Source organism: Colossoma macropomum, unplaced genomic scaffold, assembly GCF_904425465.1.
Source record: "Colossoma macropomum unplaced genomic scaffold, Colossoma_macropomum, whole genome shotgun sequence".
Lineage (NCBI taxonomy): Eukaryota > Metazoa > Chordata > Actinopteri > Characiformes > Serrasalmidae > Colossoma > Colossoma macropomum.
The window spans coordinates 15,179,755-15,201,874 of NW_023494807.1; the positions used below are offsets into that span (position 1 = coordinate 15,179,755).

The following is a 22,120-nucleotide window of genomic DNA, read 5'->3' on the forward strand; positions in this document are numbered from 1 at the left end:
GTAAAATTAAATTGCATCTTTGTGTTATTCTATCAGAAACTATACAATACATCACAATACACAATACACTTCTTTGTCCTGCGATTCTTCTGAAATCAGGAGTATTAATAGGGAGCCTGTTGCCCTTTGCTGCAGTAACAGCTGCTACTCTTCTGGGAAGGCTTTACAGTAGATGCTGGAAATTGCTGTGAGAATTTGATTGCAATCAGCCACAAGAGCATAAAAGAGGTCAGGTGCTGAAGTTAGATGATCTGGATCACATTACTACACCAACTCATCCCAAAGGTATTGGGCAGAGCACCATCTCTCAAGTTCCATTGCTCCACAGCCAGATGCTGGGGGGGCTTTATACCCCTCTAGCCAATGCTTTGTGTTAGGCTCATGTATGGCTGCCCCAGATTTCTATCAGCAGTTCTTCACTATGAAGATTATACAAGATGTGTATACGCAGCTGAACACCTGTGTCAGTAAGGGGTGCACCTTAAAGTAGCTAAATTCACTAATTACGACTGTCTGGATACTTTTGGACAGTGTGAACCATGTCTGCATATCGGCTAATGTGTGTGCCTACAGTGGTTTTCATATATTTTCTATGATGCAACCTAACAGCTCTATGTGCTTTAACAATGTAACATCGTACACATTCCAACCAAGATGGTTTCCAGACACAGCTGCGAGAAATATGCAGTCAGACAGGATGTCAGTCCAGTGATGCCACACTATACTCCACTTCCTGTTGACTCTTGTTGGAGGCCATTTCCCACTGCTCCAACACTACTCTATGGTCCTGCTCCTGAGCTACTACAAGCAAAACTAGTTCTGCAAAATGTGGGTGCAGGGTGGTCAATCAGGTGGTTTAAAATATCCAGTTCAGCACATGTAGAACAACCAGCTGAATTAAATCAGAATCAGAATAGTGACGTTAAATCCAGTTTTGCGCAGGGGTGTAAAATTGCATTCCAGAAGGGTTTCTTTCATGCAAAATTGTTCCTGCCCATTGGAAACCAAAACATGATTGGTTGATTCCTCTGTCACTTATGCTGATAGTTAATCTAATGCGTTTGGACTTCTCTTCAGCTCCTGAAGTCCTAACCAATAGAAAAGCTTGCTTGGCTATCTCTACCTAGATACCACAGAGAAAAACAATTCCTGATGGCTGATTTTCTGCCCTTGTGTTTCCATTCAGAACTTAACAGTGAAAAAAGAGTAGTACAGTAATACTTGCAGAATTTAAATATAACGATGATACTTTTGGATAAAAATTAACTAAAAATTACAAACACATTTTTTCAGGTTACCCAGAAATCAAAAGCCTTTTCCCTAATGATTTAGTCGTGGCCGGTTTTACCTGCTGGCACACATGATGGGAGGGCACATGATTCCACTGAAACACATGAAACACCTTTGCATCTTTTAAAACCGCTGCTTATGTAACATCATTTGACAGCTCATCATGCATGCATAAGAACGCTAACTGTAATACTCTTACGTCAATTATCAGACGCCTGCAATGGTTAGCATCATGCTGAGTTATGATGGAGATGGAGGGCTTTCCTACCCACCCAGAGAAAACGAGGCCAACTATGCTCTCTTGGACTCCCAGCCATGAAGGGCTAAGGCATTGCCAGGGATCAACTCACAATCTCTTTACTGACTCCTACACCCATATTTTAATCTTAAAAAGTGAAATAGTTACTGTACGTGGACATCAACACATTTGTTGTTATCTGCTCTTATCTTTGTTCATACGCATAGACTGTATAAAGCCTCACCATCAGACTTTTTTTCACACTTACTCTCACTTAATTATACAGACACCAACCCAAGTAGGACAATGAGCAACACTACTATCATTTTTAAGACACTCTCAGAAAAAAGTGTCCTAAAGGTGGTTCCCTCAGTCGTACATCTTCAGTACTTTTAGTTTGGGGCCATCATTGTACCATATTGTGTTGCAGTTCTAGCAATATTTGTTGACGTTACATTGACTCCATACACCGTGTCTTGATTCCAGCCTTTTTATTTGAAACTTTTAGGATATGAAAAGGTCCACACATACCTGTCCTCTGGGAAAGTGATTGTAGTGTACAGTTGTATGCAAAAGATTGAACATCCTCGGTCAAACTACATGTTTTGTTCAAAGTCAAAATAAGTTAGCACATCCTCTACAGGGAATTTTTTAAATATGCCAATATTTTCCTGCAAATTTTACTGCATAGTTTCGATTTATTTGCTGAGTTTAACATATCAGGAAAAAATAAAACATAAAATTTAAAATATGCCATCACTTTGCACAGGCCACTTTTTTTGTTTTATTTTTTCCCCCAATGTGTTAAATTTAACAAATAAACAATAATTGTGCGTTGAAATGTGAAGAAGTGTTTTCTCTGTAGCAGATTTTGTTGATTTTTTTAAAGTGAAATTTAGATCTTTTTTGCACTGCTTGTAAATATAGAGACAGTTGGGAGCTCTGTCTGAAAGCAGGATTTCATTGCATCCGCTGCTATTTGCTCCAAAAAGGTTTCTACTGATCACAGGATATATGGCATCTCCTCTGAGGTGTATATTCCTGAGTGCTTCCCTTAGTCACAAAGACTACTTCCTGTAGCTGCGTCTGAGGCCTAATTACAGGGCCTCAATGCTCCATTCGAGCCGTTACATCATTGCCTTGCTCCTCTCTGCACGACTGAGCACATATCCTGGTGCATAATGGAGGAATACACACGTAAACACACGCACGCACTTCCGAATATGCTCTCATTCTAGCAGACACTGTTTTTTCCTCTTCGGCTCTCAGACACAGCAACAGAAGGACTCTGTGGATCAGTAGCCATTAGGCCTCGGAGCGATCCTGGGAGGGACGCTGCTTCCTCACGCACATCACATGACTTACACACTCAGGCAGGGCTGTATGTGCAAGTGTGTATGCACAGCCATGGGTATAAGCATTAGGGAACCTTCAGGGCCTTCTAGGCCTTCAGAAGAACTAATGATTTCTGGAAAGTGGAAAAAATACATGTCGAATGTTTAGTTCATTTTTATTTAATATATCATCATGTTTGTGTATTTAAACTCTTTTATTTTACCCTTGATTTTAATCAACCAATCACGTTTTGATTTACAATAGTGGGACCAATTTTGAGCAGCACTCCAGGCAAGGAGTCGGCAACCCAAATGTTAAGAAGAGCCATTTTGTCCTTTCACCAAAAATCAGTCCACCTTGGGAGCCACAACATTTAATGTCCATTTTATATAATAAATAAATTTAGTACTGTTATTTTACATCTTATGAGTTGTGTGCCACAATTTCTCATTTGGCTGAATGAGATTTTTGCCAATATTCTGTAAAGCTTGTCCAATGTTGAGACAGCCGCTATGAAAGAGCACATTTGTAGGCGGAGCATGAGAATATCAACCAATGAAATACAGCTTGCACCCATTTAAATGTTTATGATTTACATCTTCGAGAAAAAATGACAAATCCTATATGTCCAAAAGTATTCAGACACTTCTAATTAGTGAATTCAGTCACTTTAAGGTGTTTGTATAATCTTTCTAGCATTGCTAATTAAACGAGACACACTGTAGCAGCTGTACATGAGCCTAAGGTCACCATGCCCAGTGCCAGGCATCAGCTAAAGGGATATAAGCCCCTCCAGCACTGAGCTGTGGAGCAGTAATACTGCATTCTCAGGAGTGATGGAGCTCCAATCATCCACCATGCATTCAAATCCTCTGAGCAATCTTCCAACATCTAGAGTAAAGCCTTCCCAGAAGAGTAGAGGCTGTTAATTATAAAGGGAAACAAACTCCCTCTTAACACCCTTGATTTTAGAAGAGACGTTAGAAGAGCAGGTTTTGGACATGTAGTGCGTATGGGTGATCTTTCAATTAAGGTGAAGTTCAAATTAAACACATGCAAGCATGTCAATGGCAAAATGAATCAAAATCACATCAATCTGTGTGACTGTATTGTAGTCATACAAACAAAGCGTCAAAGTTGTCATTATTATCAGAAACTATCGTGGATTAGTAACGGCATCTCTCACTTTTTAGAGAACAAACTGGAAGCCTTGAATTGCTAACCTAACTGCGCTACTAAGCAGTGTACTGGTACCCTTGATAAAGATAGATAAAAAGGGAAAATACGACAGAAATATAATTAATTAATTATTAATTACTTTAATTAACTACATTTTCTCAACAAATTGCTACTAATGTGCGATGTGAAACACAATTTTGTAATTTTCTATAGCAACATCAAACATTCTCACACAACTGAACAGCTGAGTAAGCTCATTTTATCTTTGCAATAGTTCATATTCAGGTTTACCAGCTACATTCATCACTGGAGTGATCACATTTTAATGTAATATGAAAAGAAAAGGCAAAAAGGCCGTTTTTACAATGTAAGAAAATGACAGCAAATATGGTCAATTATGGTCTGATTATGAGACTGTTGTAAGAATATTACAAGATTATTTAACCTGTTTATATATGTTCTTACTTAAGTAATTTTAACTAGTGAAAGTGTCTTTGGCAGATCATTTGCCTTGTTTCCAGAAATAATGGTTGAACCGAGTACAATTATCTGCCAATAGAATAAGGCGCTTTCATAAGGTACATTTCTTAAACTTGTAAAACTCTCTAGATATAAGCTTAACAATCTCATTATGAGAAACATTAGATATTCTGTTTACGTTTAAGATGTTTTCACTTGCTAAGAAATATTTTTACACTTTAAAGCATCACAGATTAAAAGAATGACAACAGGCTGGCGTCTGATTAGTATTAGAACTATATTATGGATTCATATTAATAGTCACACAACACTTTTTACACAGGTTTAATTCATACTTAAAATGCACGTATGTTGAATGTGTGGAATGATTGGGATTTTTGTCAAATTTTGTTAAGCTTGTCCAACCTTGCAAGAGTTGCCATGAATGCTTTTTTGGAAGACACAATAGAGACAGAGAGATGGAGGAAGAAGACTTTAGAGCTTTAGCCAGATGCATTTCTCTATCTGGATGCAGAGATTTTACTTCAGGGTCCAGAGAGCTGAGCAGTGCTCAGTCAGTTCACACATTCACACGTAGGAACTGAGAGGAACTCGTACACAGAGCGCATTCTACTATTTTGTCCATTTAAATCTCTCTCTCACACACACACACACACACACACACACACACACACACACACACACACACACTCACATACAAACACACACACGAGATGCAGTATTTAAGCCAATTCCGGCCTGCAGTGTGAGTAGTGTATAATTTAAGTAACAAAACAGGCAAATGAGAAGAACATCCAGATGATTACACATTCATCTTCCGCTTCCTTCCATCCGTTAGACACACACACACACACACACACACACACACACACACAAATGCACACACAACCCCCAATTAAGCCCAGGAGGATGCAGGCAGAGCGGCTGCTTCTATTTGCGTCTCCCTTGAAAAACTCGAGATCCATGAGGAAGAGAGAGAGAGAGAGAGAGAGAGAGAGAGAGAGAGACAGAGAGAGAGAGAGAGAGAGAGAGAGAGAGAGAGAGACAGAGAGAGAGAGAGAGAGAGAGGTATACAACCATGTAAAATGATCAACCTCCATTACATTGAACACTTTTCTTCCAGAAAAATTTGCTGCTGGCTGATTTTTATTGCCTTTTTTTCTCCACACTGTGTGGGTTAAAAGCACATGTGAAACACATAAGCATATTTCAAGTACTTTTTATTAACCATATCAATAAGTTTACATTTAAATGCCAATATAACAATATTTGCTCTTAAATCCTTCAATTCTGTTGTTACATTTATTTGATATGTAAAGAATGTGACCTAAAAGCTTTTATACAGTGATAGAAAATATGAAGAGCACACAGTTCGACAGGCTGGATGTGCACACAACATCTTTTGGCGCCAGATTTGAACGAGTTAAATGGATCGCTGGTGAGATGCTTGGTTCGACAGGGTTGATGGGCCAAACTGGCTTAAAATCAGTTGCCTGTTTAAACAATTTCAAATCAAACAAAGTGCAACGTCAAAAGCAAAAAGCAACTGGCTACTTGGCATAACACACTCTAAAAACTGTGGAGTTATTTTCTTCTAACCAACTCTGAGTTGAGGCAGCTGCCTCATTGTGTTGTGTTACTGTCACGGTTTTTTGGGAGGTCAGACTTTGGGTTAGTCGCTATGTCACAATAACAACCCAGCAAAGGGTTCATTTTCAACTCATAACAGCGCCAGTTATAAGCAGCAGCACAGAGTCAAGGTTGACAGTAATCAGTAGGTTAACGTCCATAAATTATATACAGAACATGCTGAAATACCAGAATATCTACAGCAAAGTTTAACAGTTTTGACAATTTAACTTTAAAAAATAATACTAAAAGTTTTATATTGATTTTATTAAGATAATAACATACTATGCAAAAAAAAAGGAAATTAAAAACAAGTAAATAAAAAAAATCTGAAAGTAACCCAATAAAACCCCCAAAAAACTCAAATTGGGTTGTTTTCAACCCAGCATTGTTTTGAGTGAGTCATGTATAATTATGCTAGGACATTTTGGTAGAGATGCAGCAGCAGCTTTCAAATACATTGCGATTGCGCAGCTGGAGCAAGAATCAGCTGATCTAAGCCAGTACTAAGTGCTTCCCTACTGATTCAGTTCCTGGTTAAATAAATCAAATGTTTACATTTTTTGGTTTGTTTGATGTACAACCCAGAACAGACATTCAGACATGTTACACAGGCAACAATGAAATGAAAAACCTGAAGAACAAAAGCAAGATCCACACTGTGATTGTGTAAAAGCATCTTGTCCTTCTGGAAAGCTGTAAAGAACACGGCCACAGTTACACTCATTGTTCAGCGAGCTTTAGCAAACTCGAACCCACCGACAGCAATGAATGTTGATTGTGACCTTTGAAAAAAAAGCAGGAGAATGGAGGATAAAACATCTCTTTGGCTGGCCCGAGGTTAGGGCTGATGCTGGTGTTGTTTGGTCCAGTCGCAGGGCACAATCAACGGTCGATGGTTTTTACAGTGTTATCATCAAACTCACCGACAGCGTTGAATGTTCCCCGAGACCAGTCAGAGGAAAGGAGTCCCACTTTTAACTGACATCAGCCTCACAAAGGCCCCTGAAACCAGTGTGAGAGAAACAGAAGGCATTAATAATTTCCTCATCAAAATGAAGAAACATAATCAGCTCTTTTCAGAAAATGATTCCAATTACTTAAACCCCGCTCATCCTTCAGTGCCCCACAGCTCACCTCATTTACCTGACATCAGCAATCAACAGCCTTCAAAGTACAACCTAACACAGAGGTTCTAACACTAATGACAGAGCGAAAGAAAGAACACAATATCACTCTACACTTTTTCACTCCACAGTGTTTTTTTAAATGATGCACTTAGTGGTAACAGTGGGCCTCATTCACCAGCCGTTCTTAACGGTTCACAAAGATTCTGACATTCACCAGTGTTTTCTTGTTTGGGATTTGTTCCTAGGTAAGAACAGAATCTACACACACTCAACAGCACAAAGGTGTGAACAATTCTGCGGTTTAAGAACACGTTATGAATCTGACGCAGACTTTGTCTTAGAACGTTTCTCAAGAATAAATTTAGGAAAAAACTTAGGAAGATATTGGTGAATGTGGCCCATTATTTTCTGTAACCTTGTATCGTCTTCTTTCATGTAACTCATTAACCTTTGTTCATAAAACTGTGTAAAACTGAATTTTGTATTGGTCATGACCTTAACATCTAACAGTAGCAGTAGCAGTGATCTCTGAAGACCAATAGTGTGAAGGACGCACTCTCTGAATTTCAGGAGCTCTCCAATACGAGATGTATTCAAACATGTGAAATACTCCCCCTTCCACCGTTGTTTTATAGTACTGGTATTAGATGATATTGCTAATCAGTCTCGCATTATGAAAGAAAATTGAAGGCCAGGCCATACTTGTTTGTGTAAAGATTTCTAGACATTTCACTGTTTCACAAGGATTTAACTTCTGAGTAATGTTAAGAACACAAAGTATTCAAGCAAAAGAGAAACAGTAAAGATAAAATTCTCTAAGGGTTTTGATTAATAATACCTGACGAGGTATTATCTCTTAATGAGAAAGTTGACCTTCCAGAAAAACAGGCCAAATTCACAAAAGCACCTCAAGATAAAAAATCTGCAATTTGTTGGAAACTCTGGAGTTTCTATGGAGAATTCTAAGATTTCCCTACATCTTCCCCCTCCTTACCGCCTAATTTTGTCCAATGTGTATGTTCCATGTTTTTATAAGAGCAGAATGGCAAAACAGCCTAATGGAGGATGATGTCATGATATTAATGGTACGCTGACAGAAGGCTGAAAGACCTTATAGAAGAGCTCTCAACAGACATCATGCTGCAACAACAGAACCGTTTTAACTGCTGAAAGCCTTCACGCAAGCCAAGTAACACAAAATCACAGAAATCAGCTCATACTCCAACCGCATACACCGCATTTCAATATTTGCATTTCAACCTTTTGAATAAGCAAAACATTTGAATTAGAAAAACATTGAGTTAGTTAAAAAGAGTGTATGTTCAGTTTAGGTGTGGACCTGATGTCTCTAGCCTGTATAGCTGAAGTGTACCCCAGAGCAAATCCTTAACATCTCAGGCTATGAGTGCTGATCTGGGATCAGTTTCTTCCATTTGACGAACAACAGCTCATTCTCAATCAGCACTCGTTCTCCATCCCATACGGACCTGCATTCTGCCCTTCATTCTGTAATAAAGCCTCGAAGAGGCCCAGGCTTCATTCATATGGCAGACAAGCACCCACCCACCTGCTGACACACACACACACACACACACACACACACACACACACACACACACACACTCCTCAGACAAGAGGCTGTGCTCTCATCTGTATACATTCACATTATCAATTCAAATTTAGTATAAAGTCTTTCATCCTCGTGATCTACACGCTGTTACAGGCACACATGCTAGCACATAAACATACACCCAACCACCCCCACCCCTACCTCCACCCACATATACACACACACACACACACAACCACCCTGACCACATATATGAACACGCACACACAAAACCACTCCACAACCCACACCCAAATGAGAAACAGGAGAGGGTGGGGTGATGGGGTTTGCCATGGCGACAGGAGTATGGGACAGGCATGCGTTAATCCACAGGACTCTTAGGGCCATGTGTTTGAGTGTGTGTAGGTAGGGAGGGGGTCAGAGCGGGACCCAGCACCCCCAGTCTGAACACACGGTTTGTATTCAAGGAGATTTCTGCTGCTCTGAGAGAATATAAAGGGCATGGAGGGAGACAGCTTACATGTGAGAGCAGTGCAGAGAGAGGGGGGTTGTATTTTTTGCAGTTTATGTGCACAGAACTGGCGTGAAAGGCTACACTGATTAACATAGGAGTGTAGTGCGTGCAGCATGGCGTAGTGCAGTGCCTTGAGTGGCGTGGTGATAGCATCTGTAAAATGCGATCTGCTCCAGAACGTCTCATTCTACTGGCAATGCTTTTCTATGAAGATTATACAAACTGTATGTGAACTGAACACCTGAACACCTCTGTCTCAATGAGTGCACCCTAAAATAGCGAATTCACTAATTAGAAGGTGTGACTGAATACATTTAGACATACAGTGTTTTTATTTAAACACACAGCAGAAATAATACTGTTTATAGATGTAAATTGTGTGTGTGTGTACACTGAATGATGTATGAACACTGCATACTGTGGCAACACTGTAACTTAAAGGAAGTTTGGCAAAAAATCAAATGGTCAGTTTTCCATTTAGCACAGATGGTCGAAAAGCCAAGACATGTTTGATGTCCAAATTTTGCTTCTTTAATTTAGAACTGGAGGCTAACAAACATTAAAAAACAATAGTCGCCCAAAATGGTTGCTGTAAATACATCCCCAAAACGTCTCTCAACCCACTCAAACTGCATCCAGATCTTTATTAAAGTTGTACAGACTTGCCAATGTGATTTATAACACAGTTATATGACTTATTGTGAACTCTAATAACAAAACAAAACAAAACAAGCACCCTGTATCTGAACACTGCGGTCAGCAATTTTAGGCAACAGGCTTCCTTCGCAGAAACAATGTAACACAGGTATATGGACACTACAGATTATGTTTGCAATTGCTGATGTTTCTAGTTAAACTGTTTAATCTTACTTTTCAAACTGAAGATACATGTTTAAAACGAGAAACAACAGAAATCTCAAATGTCATCTAGTGTCCATAAACCTGCTTTTCTGCAAAGGATGTGTGACATGCAAGCACGCAAAGGGGGAAGTGAGATTCTGAAGTGAAGTTGGAATTCGACATAACATCTGTCGCCTAAAATAGCATGAAGTCTAATTTATTTTTACAGCTCACAGTAAGTCATACTGTGTCCTAAACCACATCGGTAAGTCTGCACAACCTCAATGAAGACCTGAATACAGCTTGGGTGACTTGACTAGGGATATAACAATAAGCAGGTTTCACAATATAGTATGTAATGTCATTTTTGTATTACTATCTACATAAAAGTAAACAAAAAATGGAAACAATAAGACTGCACCTCAATATTAACTTAAATGAGAATTACAAGTTCATTTACAGTCTGATCTTGTTTCTATATTACGTGTGGCTCTGACCTACAGGCTGAAATGAGTGAGAGGGGATTTTCTAACACGGCTCCAGTCACTCCCAGTAAAGTGCAGAATCCACCACCGAATAGAGGTGAATACTGCTGAATAGACGTAGACTCTACAACTGAATAGAGGTGGACTCTACAGCCAAACAGAGGTGGAAATCCGTATCTATTAACATTCCTACTGAATGAGATCTGTTTCGCCTGTTCTGAATCGGCACTTAGCAAGTGCTAGAATCCTGTGAGGGGAAGCAGCTTCTGAGACTCATGTTTTTTTCCACATGGCTGACCTTAGCTTCCTATTCGGCAGCTTTTTATAAAAATTTTCTGTTCCACCTTAAATGGAGCAGCAGTAACCTGTAATTGCTAATGCAACCAACTTCAGCTTTGCGTTTTCTCCTCGCTCCGGGAACTGACAAATCTGGATGATGTCTTCACAAATGAGTTAGCATATTTTATGTTAGCATGGCTATTTGATCCACGTGTTAAGCAACGTCGGCAAACGCTCAATGTTCAGTCTACCACTCTTTACCCATAATTATTGTACTGGCCCGAAAAGCCTCTCCCTTTCAAACAGCTTGGCTAATCAACCATCCAAAGTAGGCTAACCAAACTATTTTTTTCAGTTCTGAGAGCTACGCAGTGGAGCTTCTTTTTCACATTTGTGGTTACCACTTTTAGGAATATCATGGAATGGGTTAAAGAGAACTATGGAAATCATTCCCGGTATCACATTTTACAGCAGGAAAACTGTAATCGTTTCACAGCATGTACTGTCTTGTGATCCCAGTACTGAAAAAAAACAATATATTAACATGCATATTGTGACACCCCTACCAGGACATCTACTTTTTTTAGTTCAGTTTAAACTAAAGAAGCCAAAGTTAGACCCTAAATTTGTCTTGGCTGAAGTACAAGTACATCTTGAGTAAGCAGAAAATTGTGTAAATTAGATTTTTTGCCAAACCATTCCTTTAATATTGTCAGAGAGAGAGAGAGAATGCCATGAGCAAAGTGGGATAGGGTACATCAATAATATAGTTCTAGTTTCTAATATAATGTACATAGCACAAACATTTGCAGTCACCTTTGCAGGGTTTTCACTGAAATGTTCAGCAAATTTTAAGCAAATCTCTGAAAAGCTGGTAAAAGAAAATGCAAACCAGACATGAATCTTTATTAGCTCTCGGTAGAGCAGTTTTGGCAGGCATCTTTTAGCTGTACATGGCTGTAGCTCTAACATTTCAGGCCCGCCGAGGGAAGGAATTAGTGGCTCATTTAATGAGGGATGAAGTCGCTGTCCCACTTCACTGTCACCCACTGAACTCCTGCAAAATCACTGAAGCAAACTGTTCTGATAGGACGTAGCGCCAAAAACTGACCTTTGTTCCCGCTGCTTCCGAACTTCCTTGAAAAACTATTTCCAGCACTGTTTTTTTTTCTCCTTCATTGATAAACCAACTTTTCCACCACATCCACACATAAAAACTTCTTTTATGCTGATTAGGTCCTTTTTTCTCCTCTGGTTTTTCATGCTTATTTTCAAGTATTAAACTCAAGACCTCACTCTTGGTCCCCACAAAGTGAGTAAACTTCTGCGCACATACACAAATACAGTAATCTACAGCCATTATAACATAAAGAGCCTAATACAGATATGATTAATGTAGCCTGAAAACCACTAGGTCAAAAATAACTGGCGCGAGTCAACGCCCCCAATCACTGTTTGCACAGCGCTGACTCAGGACCTTCATTATGCAGCAATCCACTCTGCAGCAAAGCCATAATTAAGGCCTTGCTCCCCTATGAATCATTTAAAAGCTAAATGATTTATAATTTAGAGTTTATTTTCATTTTTGCTTTTTTTTTTTCCTTTCTCCAGAATAGTCAGGCCTTCTGTCGGAGACAAAAGGGTCTCTTATAGGGAGGGAGGAGGAGAGACGTTGACTTCATAAAAAAAAAAAATCAGACTATTTATATATCTCTCAAACATAACACATCAAGAGACGGAAAGAGATGAAAAGAAAACATTTCTGAAAGGTAATAAATAATTTTGTTTGAGTGACTTTGAGCCCCAGTAAAAATAGTCCAGTGAGATACAGCATTAGCGCTGTCACACACACGCAGCCTCATGAATTACTGTGGTATACAGTCAATGCGTATGTATTATTAGTTGAGGGTGGTCCCTGTGTGTGCTGTGGGGTCCAAAAGTGTGCGCGTGTGTTTCTCCTAATGTCTTTACAATGATACTCTTAGGTTTAAGAACATTTATTTCATAGATGCTTTTTTCCATAAGCATAAACTAACAGAAACTTTTCTTCTACCTTGTTTGTTAAAAGCATTACGCCATCTTTTTGCAGTAGATGGTAGGTTGATTACCACTGTTTTTAAAAAAAAAAGAATAGAAAATTGACTTAGCACATTTATGACAGAGGTCAAAGGGCAGAAGCTGAAGCACCTGCCCACTGGCTTCTGCTGTAAGTGTTTTGCGGCAACAAAGAAATTACAGTCCATCATAACTGATCATAGGCTACAGATGTGGTGGACAAAGATCAGGTTGAAAAAACCATGGCGCATTCCTTTAAGAGGTTAAGGCTGAGGTTCAGTTTAGGATGGAGGGATTCTTACAGGATTAACACTACTGTACAAAAGTCAGAGCCCACCCATCATTTATGTAATTCCCATCTATTAAGTACAAGCTATTCACTTTTCAGAGAAATCTGCAGGGATGTTTTTTCCACACCTCCAAAGTTCAGTCTTAGAAGCTGGTTGCATTTTCTGCTTCTCATAATCCAAGTAATCCCAAACACATTGCAAGCACCTGAGGTCTGGACTCCGAGGTGGTCAGTCCATTGTTCTGGGAACATCGGTAGCATCTTTGTTCAATTTACAAATTTTATTCTTATTTTTGTTTATTTCCTTTTCTCAGCAATGGCTTCTTCACAGCTACAAATCCTTTGGGTTCTGTCATCACAGCTCTTGACAATGTGTTGCAGAAACGTATTGTGATTACAATAAAATTATGATTTTTATTATGCTTATCGTTTTGCACTTGTATGTACAGTACTGTGCAAAAGTCTTAGGAAACTAAATATATTATGTAAAGTCATTTCTCCTGGCAATAAGTACATAAATACTGTAAAAAGTAACAAGATTTTCTTTTTTTTATTGCCAAATCAGGTGTTGTATGGAAACAACAAATAATACTGGGCTTCCTCAAGGAGAGGTTTGGAAATGGTTAAACAAACACAGTGACACATACAGTTTTTTCATGCTTACTGCCCAAATAAATGGCTTTTTAAATCTCATCTTCTCTGGTGCCTAAAGTGTTTGTATAGCACTGTTTATGTAACCCAGAGTGAGTTTTATTATTATTATTGTTGTTGTTATTACCTGAGCATAGCCTCTGTATCTGTGTACAGTATGACGGCGTTCCATCTGACTTTGTCCATAAAAGCAGCTTTATATGAGGAGAACAGAATGAGACCATGCTGCAGCTGATGTTCTGACCTGTAGGGGACACACAAGAACATACTCTGTAAACCTCACTCACAAACATCCACCTAATGACTTTCAGACTGAGTGAATGTGGCCACTGCAAGTGGGTTTGGTATGATGTGGTGTGCTGTTACATTGTGGGAAGGGGGAGGGGGTGTGCTGGGTGTGGCTTTGGTGGAATCAGTCCTGCTCCACCACCTCAAATACCCCCACTGTTTCAAACAGCCGTCTAATCTCTTACACACATACACATACTAACATAGATACATATATTTAACTATACTGCTGAGAGATTACATTGACCATAATAATACTGTACCAAAATAACCCAGACCTAATCCTTACCACTAAGGAGGACAAACATTTCTACCAGAAACACTATTCGTACAAGACAAATGCATAAGTGTGTTATGCTTTTGAGGGTTTTGATTCATGGGTAATTCATATTTTATTCCAAATTTTTTAACCACTCTCACATCCTGTGGTAAACAATAATGTTCCAAATAGGGATGTGCACAGGTACTCGAGCATTCAGTTAACCGTTTGAGGCCACAGTATTTGGCTATTTGTTATGTATAAACACTGGAAGACGGAAAATATACAGGCTAACAATTCAGCTAAATGTGACGTTTTTTCTCATATTTGCAAGTTATGTTACACTTTTCTACAGAGATAGTATCACTGTATAACTAACAGGGTTAACTACTCTAGCTGATGTTCGCCAGGTCCAGAAACAATAAAAATATATATATTTTTGACAAATAACATGTTGACACATCATCCACTGTGAAGAAAACACATTGTGTAGAAGACGAATCCTCATCAACATTCAACGCAACACTTGTCATGTACGTTAGATTATCTGAAGAGGCAGCTTTTTTTACTCATCCAACATGAAAACCTACCAATTTCCTTTGGTTGTTCTTGATTAATAAAATACATTTTCAAATGTATTTTCCTCTATGCTGCTATATTTATGCGCAACACCAGTGAAATCAGATATCTGCTATTTTGTACTTATATTATTTTTATATATTTTTCCTCTGAATTATAAGTTTGTTTAGTAGTCAAAATACGAATAAAGCTAATAAAGCTAGCATAAAGACAACACCTGTTGGCCACCTCAACATGAAAAATGGGTAATCTAAGCAAACTGCACTTAATGAAAGCACTTTACTCACCCAGATAATGTTTTTCAGGTGTGTAGATTAATGTCCAAGACATGTTTGACTTTCAAAGAAATATTTTTTTCCATTATGACGTTTTTGTTTACTTTGACACACTGCTAGAATGATGGGCATCCCCTAATATGGCCCTCCACTGGTCATTTTAAGTTTTTCGTAGCTCATTATTATGCTTAAAAGAGCATATTGTGTTTACAATGAGATTAAGTTTATCCTCGGGGGGCAGCCTTATATACGTAACACCAGTTACCAAGTAACTACCACGGTAAACTTTTCACCCCAACTTTTCGTTAAGACTTTTACATCGAGACAAACAGCCACCATGAAATGGAAGTAGTGTTGTGAGTTCCTGCAGTTTTGTACATGCAGAATTACAAAAGTGTTAGTGATAAATAAATATTGTTTTCTGATGTGATTTTTTGCAAGAATACAGTTTAAATGCCCTACTAAGTTGGGAACTTATGTTTCTTGAATTTCCTCACAGTGATTGGCGAAGAGAGAGAAGGGAAATATGCAAAATGCAGAAGTAGCTGAAATTATGGGACGGTTGAAATTTGGGGGAGTCAGGTTACCAACACCCTTGCCCACTGAAAAGACACTGCATGAAAGTAAGTCGACTAATTAACTTCAACACTGTAGGCGACTACTGCCAAAGCAACTTAACTATTACAACTAATAAAGCCTAATCAAAGCATTACTGAGACCTCAGTGGTCACAGCTTTAGTCAACAGCAGGAGACTAGATTTACAGTGTTAATAAAAGCAGCAATAGAGTAAACTGTATTACTGATTAGCAGTGCTATTAATCCAATGCTACAATACTTGGGTTTTGTTAGGTCTGCTGGTAACAATATAGACTGGGTCTGTGTCTCCAAAAACAGTCACAGCATGCTCTCACTAGGTAGGATGGGAGGAGAAAAGGCCAGACAGAATGTCTGCTGAGATAACAGACTACTGATAGAATCTCCCAACAGCAGAGAGAAACAAAAAGAAAGAAGGACAGAGAGAAAGAAAGACAAACTGTGGCAAGTATGAGAGTCACTGTGTCAAATAACAACAATACAGAGTAAGCTCTGCTTTCAAGGCCGGGTCAGATGGCCTTGAAAGTAGAGTAGGGCAGTATGTACAAACCAAAGCAACCCCACTAGGGCAGTCCGCATAAACCAAAGCGCATGACCAGCGCCATCCATCAGAGCAAGCAGGAGCACGAGTCGCACAACACGCCACATCAAACTAATTAATCTAATCTGACAGAGCAGCTCCGTCACACTGCTCTTTCTGTATGTGTCAGCATGCACGCTCGGTAGGGCTCAAAGACATTGTGAGGAAGTCACATCATGTTATTTTGTTTTTGTGAAAAAAATGTTGCCCTCTTGTCTTAAGTTAATATTTTGGAAATGGAGAAAACATTCAATGATTGGTTGGATGCTCATTTGCATATTGCACGCTTTGGCAATAGCGGACCCATGAAAACAATAACGATTAAGGAACGAGACACCATGCAGCCCTAATGCTTGTAGCACGTGTGCTTACATCGACTACATTTGTCAGAGAGAGGAAGAGAAACAGACACATAAAGATGGTCCACCATTCAAAAACAAGAGACTGACCCAAAAGAGAACCAATTTACAGTTTTAGTTCTTGTTCATTTCATACCTGCTTGAGACACTGGAACCATCATGATAACCGCAGTTAGCATTTAACATAAATTTAGTTGTCTTTTGATCATGTGGTGCGTCTTAAACATCTTATTTGGCCAATTAGCCATCTTGTTTGCTAGTTAGCTTAACTCACTAGCTGATATAAAAATTGTTATGCGCACATAAACACTCACTCTTTATGGAGACTCATGTAGAATCAAGCAAAGCTTCAGTTTTTCTCTGCTGAGCGTGAAAATATGAGCAAAACACCTCATTCTGTAAAAGCTAGCATAAATGCTAAAAGCGTTAGCTTCCTAACTAACTTAACAAAATAATATTTCTAAAAACATCTCTAGTGTAAAAAGCAAACAAAGAAAAAAAAAAACCTTAAAAAACTTTACTTTTGACTTTATCTAATCACTATTTAGGAGAAGACAATTTTGAAAGGTTAAAGGTTCAAAACAGTTTCAAAGTGAAACAGAGGGGGAGAGTCAGAGAGAGAGAGAGAGAGAGAAAGATTAGCTGTCCTAATCGGGCCAAGTTACAGAGTGGTCCCATTATGAAGTTGGCCATGATCTAATGCAGCTGCAGTCAGGATGAAAGTCTAACTCCTATAGGCCTGCTCACCCGCTATTTCCAAGCCCTAATGCTGGAGTGGAACGCAGCCAGCAGTCCTGCTCTCCAGCACTCCTTGGCATGTTGAGTATTTGGCCTAAAAGTCAGAGAGCAAAAGATGACCCTGCACGTTTTACATAAACTAAACTGTACAGATATATAGGTGTAAAATCTGAAGGTGGTGATTAAGCTGCATACTTAATTAATGTTGGAATCAATTATAAACAGTTATGATAATATTGATCAAATATGATGTTTTTTCATTATGTATATTCAACTGCTGTATAAACAGCTCCTCATTTGTATTTCAATGTATTTTTTAAAAACAATTCTGAATCATTTCAAATGAATCCAGTTGTGGTGCAGATGAATCAAAGTGAGGTCAGAGATTCACATCCCTAACAGACATATACACCAGAAGAATTTCACAAATTTGATTTGTCATGAAAAAGACATCGTAACAATTTAGCATCAGCACTGTGGCCTGATTAATGGAAACACAACACAATCGCAGTCTTATCTCTCTTCAGTTCTGAGCTCTAACAGCAGAAACTAAAGAGGAATGGGTAACTTGGACAAACGCCAAGAGCTGGGAACAGGACACAGGTTTGTCTAGACAGAGCGTCTCTGACAGATGAAACACCATAACAATGAAATGAATGTTTGATGACAGGAGTGTCAGCTTTTTGTTATTCTAGCGCTTGACTAAATTAAAGTCAGAAAGAGCTATCACTGACAGTCATACTGGGAGAGTTCCTAAATAATTTTAGTGTTATGATTATTATAATAGAGGGTTCTGAGCACTCAGTCATTAGCCTGCACCAGACACTCACTGACAAGTCTTAACCTGTATGCTTAGCTTATCGCTGGAACTCCAGTAAGAACATTTTACGTGATAGACCTTGTTATTCAACCTGAACTATCTTCAACCCATCTGGGCACAAAACGCTTTATTTCACAGTTTGATTCAGTTCAATAAAAAAAGTCACGAAAAAATGGCGAAATAGGAAAAACACTACAATATGCAGGAAAAGGAGCCATTTGCTATGTGTTTTTCTTAACATGTCATTTCAGCGCTTAACTTTTAGAGCAGCATAAATCTTTAAAATAGTACAATATCAAATGTGTAGTAATGTAACATGTAAAATGATGTGAAATTGTTTTTTGCTTTGTTTTGCTTTGCTCAACAGAATACCATCATATAATCTGCGTGAATTGGTTCTTATCCTGTTTACACTTTATGGCGGCCATCATGTACACGACTAGATCTTAAACCGTTTTTTATGGGCAGGCAGGAAAAAGTCCTCACTTTAAGAGTAAGATCATTTAGTTGGATAACGTTTGCCAAAAACTGAATAATGAAGCAATAAGGAGCCCTTCTCACCCAGACAGGAACACATTAAGAACATTAGACTCTATTTCACACTTTGAAAAATGAGACACTGCCAGCCCGATGCCACTCTGCCTGTCTGCACTCATTCTCTTAGCCCCATAAACCAAGATGTAGGCTATTTCACCCCAATTCACCCCAAGTTAAAGATATTTGGTTAAACACAGGTGTGGCATGGGGACGTGCAGGGAGAGAGCCGCGAGTGGGGAGCGGGCGGAGCGCAAAGCCCGAGCTCCTCCCGCCGTCCTGGCCGAGGTTCGTCGCTGCTGGGTGTTCGGGCCCCGCCTTCCTGCCGGCTCTGGCGGCCGTCATCGTCGGGGCCCGGGGGGCGGCCGCACGCCACATAAGGGAACTGAACATGTTAGAATTCGCTACACAGCTAACAAATAAACAAACATAACTCAGCGCTGCACTCTAAACATGTTAGAGCACCAAGTTAGAAGAAAAACACTTTTGTTTTCATAAGTCCTATAATGTCTCAATGAATGTATTTACTGCTTCCTTTTATTTACATTTATTTGCCTCAACCCAAACGCACCCTATTCATATTTTGTTTGTTGCAGCATAATCTGACTGTAAAATCTAATGACTGGAAAATGACTGCAGCCAGCTTAAACATTTGCTGAAATAATTGTGATTATGGCAATTATGTAATAATCGTGACAGAGAGTCGATCCCGATGATAACTGATTGTCTGATTCCAGGCATTTGGGAATCGAGAGTTGACTCGAGTCGAGAAATATTCTGCTATCACTCTCTAAGCAGCCTTTGTGAAAAATGCATCTTTCAACAATACTCACCTCAGTGCACTGACTGTATTTTACTTTAGACAGTAAGGACGATAAGACAGTCAGACAATAAGACTTTAGAAAGTCGATAACAGAGTAAATAAAAAGTGGCTTACAATCAACTTTCAACACCAGTGCTGAAACTTCTACCCACATAAAACCCTGTTAGAAAAAACAGCACAGGCCAGCATAGCTGGCCACAGGATGCTGTTTTGGATGCTGGTATGCCGGTCAAAGATGAGCTAAACCAGCACCAGATCAGGAAAAAACAGCTAAGATCAGCAAGGAATTCATGGTGGTCTAAGCCATGTTTTTCAGGAAGGAGGAGTTGACAGGAAAAGTGCACTCAGCCCTCATTACTTATTTTTGTTAACGTTAACTCTTTAAATATCTTTGCTATGGTCAATCATAATTAACATAGTGTTCTTTATTTTTGCCAGATGTCCTTCTCTGTGTCTTGGTTTTGAGGTATCGTGATTTATTGTGTGGAATCAGCTCTTGGTCTCCATTGATTCCCAACTCTTGGAATCAGTGGGTGTTAGTTTGTTAGGTTAAAACTCAGAACAGAGTAATATCTTTTCGTTCTAGCTAACGCCAGCTCAATAGTTAGCCTAGTTATAGCTGCACTGCCTCTGCCTTTTCAAATACGTCCTTAACAATGTGCCCTATGTTTCGTAGTAGTAAATTATGATATAAATAATCGCAAATATGAACAAGTGATTTCTGTATTTGAAAAAAGAAAACCTGAAACAGTTAACATAGCACTCAAGCACATCCCTACCTCATCGGTATCTCTGTAGTTATAAGCATACGTAAGTATATATCTAAGTATACCACATCAAAACTTGAAATAGTATATTTTTTTCAACACTATGTTGGCTGCTCTTTAAATTGTGTCCGTGTTTCATAACGAATGGACCAACAGAAATGGCACAAAATTCCTTCAAATAAATTACCTCATCTTCAAGTTAAAGCTGTGACAGCAACACTAGTATAGTAGATATATCAGCCAGCAGTAATCCAGCTCTATACAAGGCTCTGATCTGCTATTCCACAGTGGAAACTCCTCCATCCCTTGCCGAAGGTAGCAGCATCTACATTTGAGTGAAAACCTGGGAGAGACAAAAGGAGAGCTGCTGCTGTGGGTGGTGGCCATGACTGCAGAAGTTGAGTGAAATGTGGCTTTTTTGTGACTCACCGTCACAGAGTCAAGAGTACAACCTGATTCCCTCACCCACCGAGCAACACAATACATCTCCCTCTCGCTCTCTGCTCAGGGACTTCCTAAAGCTCTTGGAAGCAATTCTCCTGCTTTCTTATTCTCTATCTTTCTTTATCTTCAGCAGTCCTGTTCTCTTCGCTCCTCAAGGGTTTCCTAAAGCATTCATTCTTTCTCTTAAATTCATGCTTATGCAAAGTATATGTTAGTGTCAGTGACGTGATGGAAACCTTGTATTCCAGAAATGGTAATGTTCCTGTAACAAGACATTTTTTTCCAAGTAATTTTGGACCATTTCTAATGTTGTATGCACCATGAATAGTTAACACAGTGCTAGGCGTACACAATAAATCATGTTTTTATTGTTATTGCGATACGAGTTTATATGATGGCAAATGAAACACACTGTTGAGGGCTGCAGGGTGATGTAATTAGACTGGCGGAATGTAGCATTAGAAGCTACACAAGTTCTTCCTTGCGTGGAACAAGTAACCTTTCAGCTAAATGGCCAATTACAAACAAACACTAGCTAAATAAAATACTTCCATTTCCATTTTTCCATCATCTAAACCGCTTATCCTTCTGGGTCGCGGTGGGGTGCTGGAGCCTATCCCAGCTGTCATTGGGCGGAAGGCAGGATACACCCTGGACAGGTTGCCAGTCCATCGCAGGGCAGACAGACAGACATACACAGTCACACACACACTCACACCTAGGGGCAATTCAGCATGTCCAATCAGCCTGACTGCATGTTTTTGGACTGTGGGAGGAAACCGGAGTACCCGGAGGAAACCCACGCAGAGAACAGGCAAACTCCACACAGAAATGCCCCTGGTCGCCCAGCCGGGCATCAAACCCAGGCCATTCTCGCTGTGAGGCAACAGCGCTACCCACTGCGCCACCGTGCTGCCCCCTAAATAAAATACTATTAACCTGAAATTTCTATTAGTCCATTTATTATAATTTAAAGAACAGTTCCTGTGTTCACATGATGTGGAAAAGTAAAAATCTGAAAAAAATGGAAATGGAATTTTTGACCAATTCATCGTTTAATAGAATTAGCATTTTCAAATTTTTAGTGAGAATTCT

At 39.2% G+C, this 22,120-nt stretch overlaps 1 long non-coding RNA gene across 1 annotated transcript in view; it reads right to left on the minus strand.

The window, feature by feature from the left end:
• Positions 1–5,725: 5,725 nt before the first annotated feature.
• LOC118797375 overlaps positions 5,726–22,120 on the minus strand; it is a 35,604-nt gene continuing 19,209 nt past the window's right edge. Inside the window, exons 2-3 of the long non-coding RNA XR_005005934.1 lie at positions 14,092–14,208; positions 5,726–7,156 (exon numbers count right to left, since the gene is read on the minus strand). This is a non-coding gene — a long non-coding RNA (uncharacterized LOC118797375). The remainder of the gene's footprint in view (positions 7,157–14,091; positions 14,209–22,120) is intronic.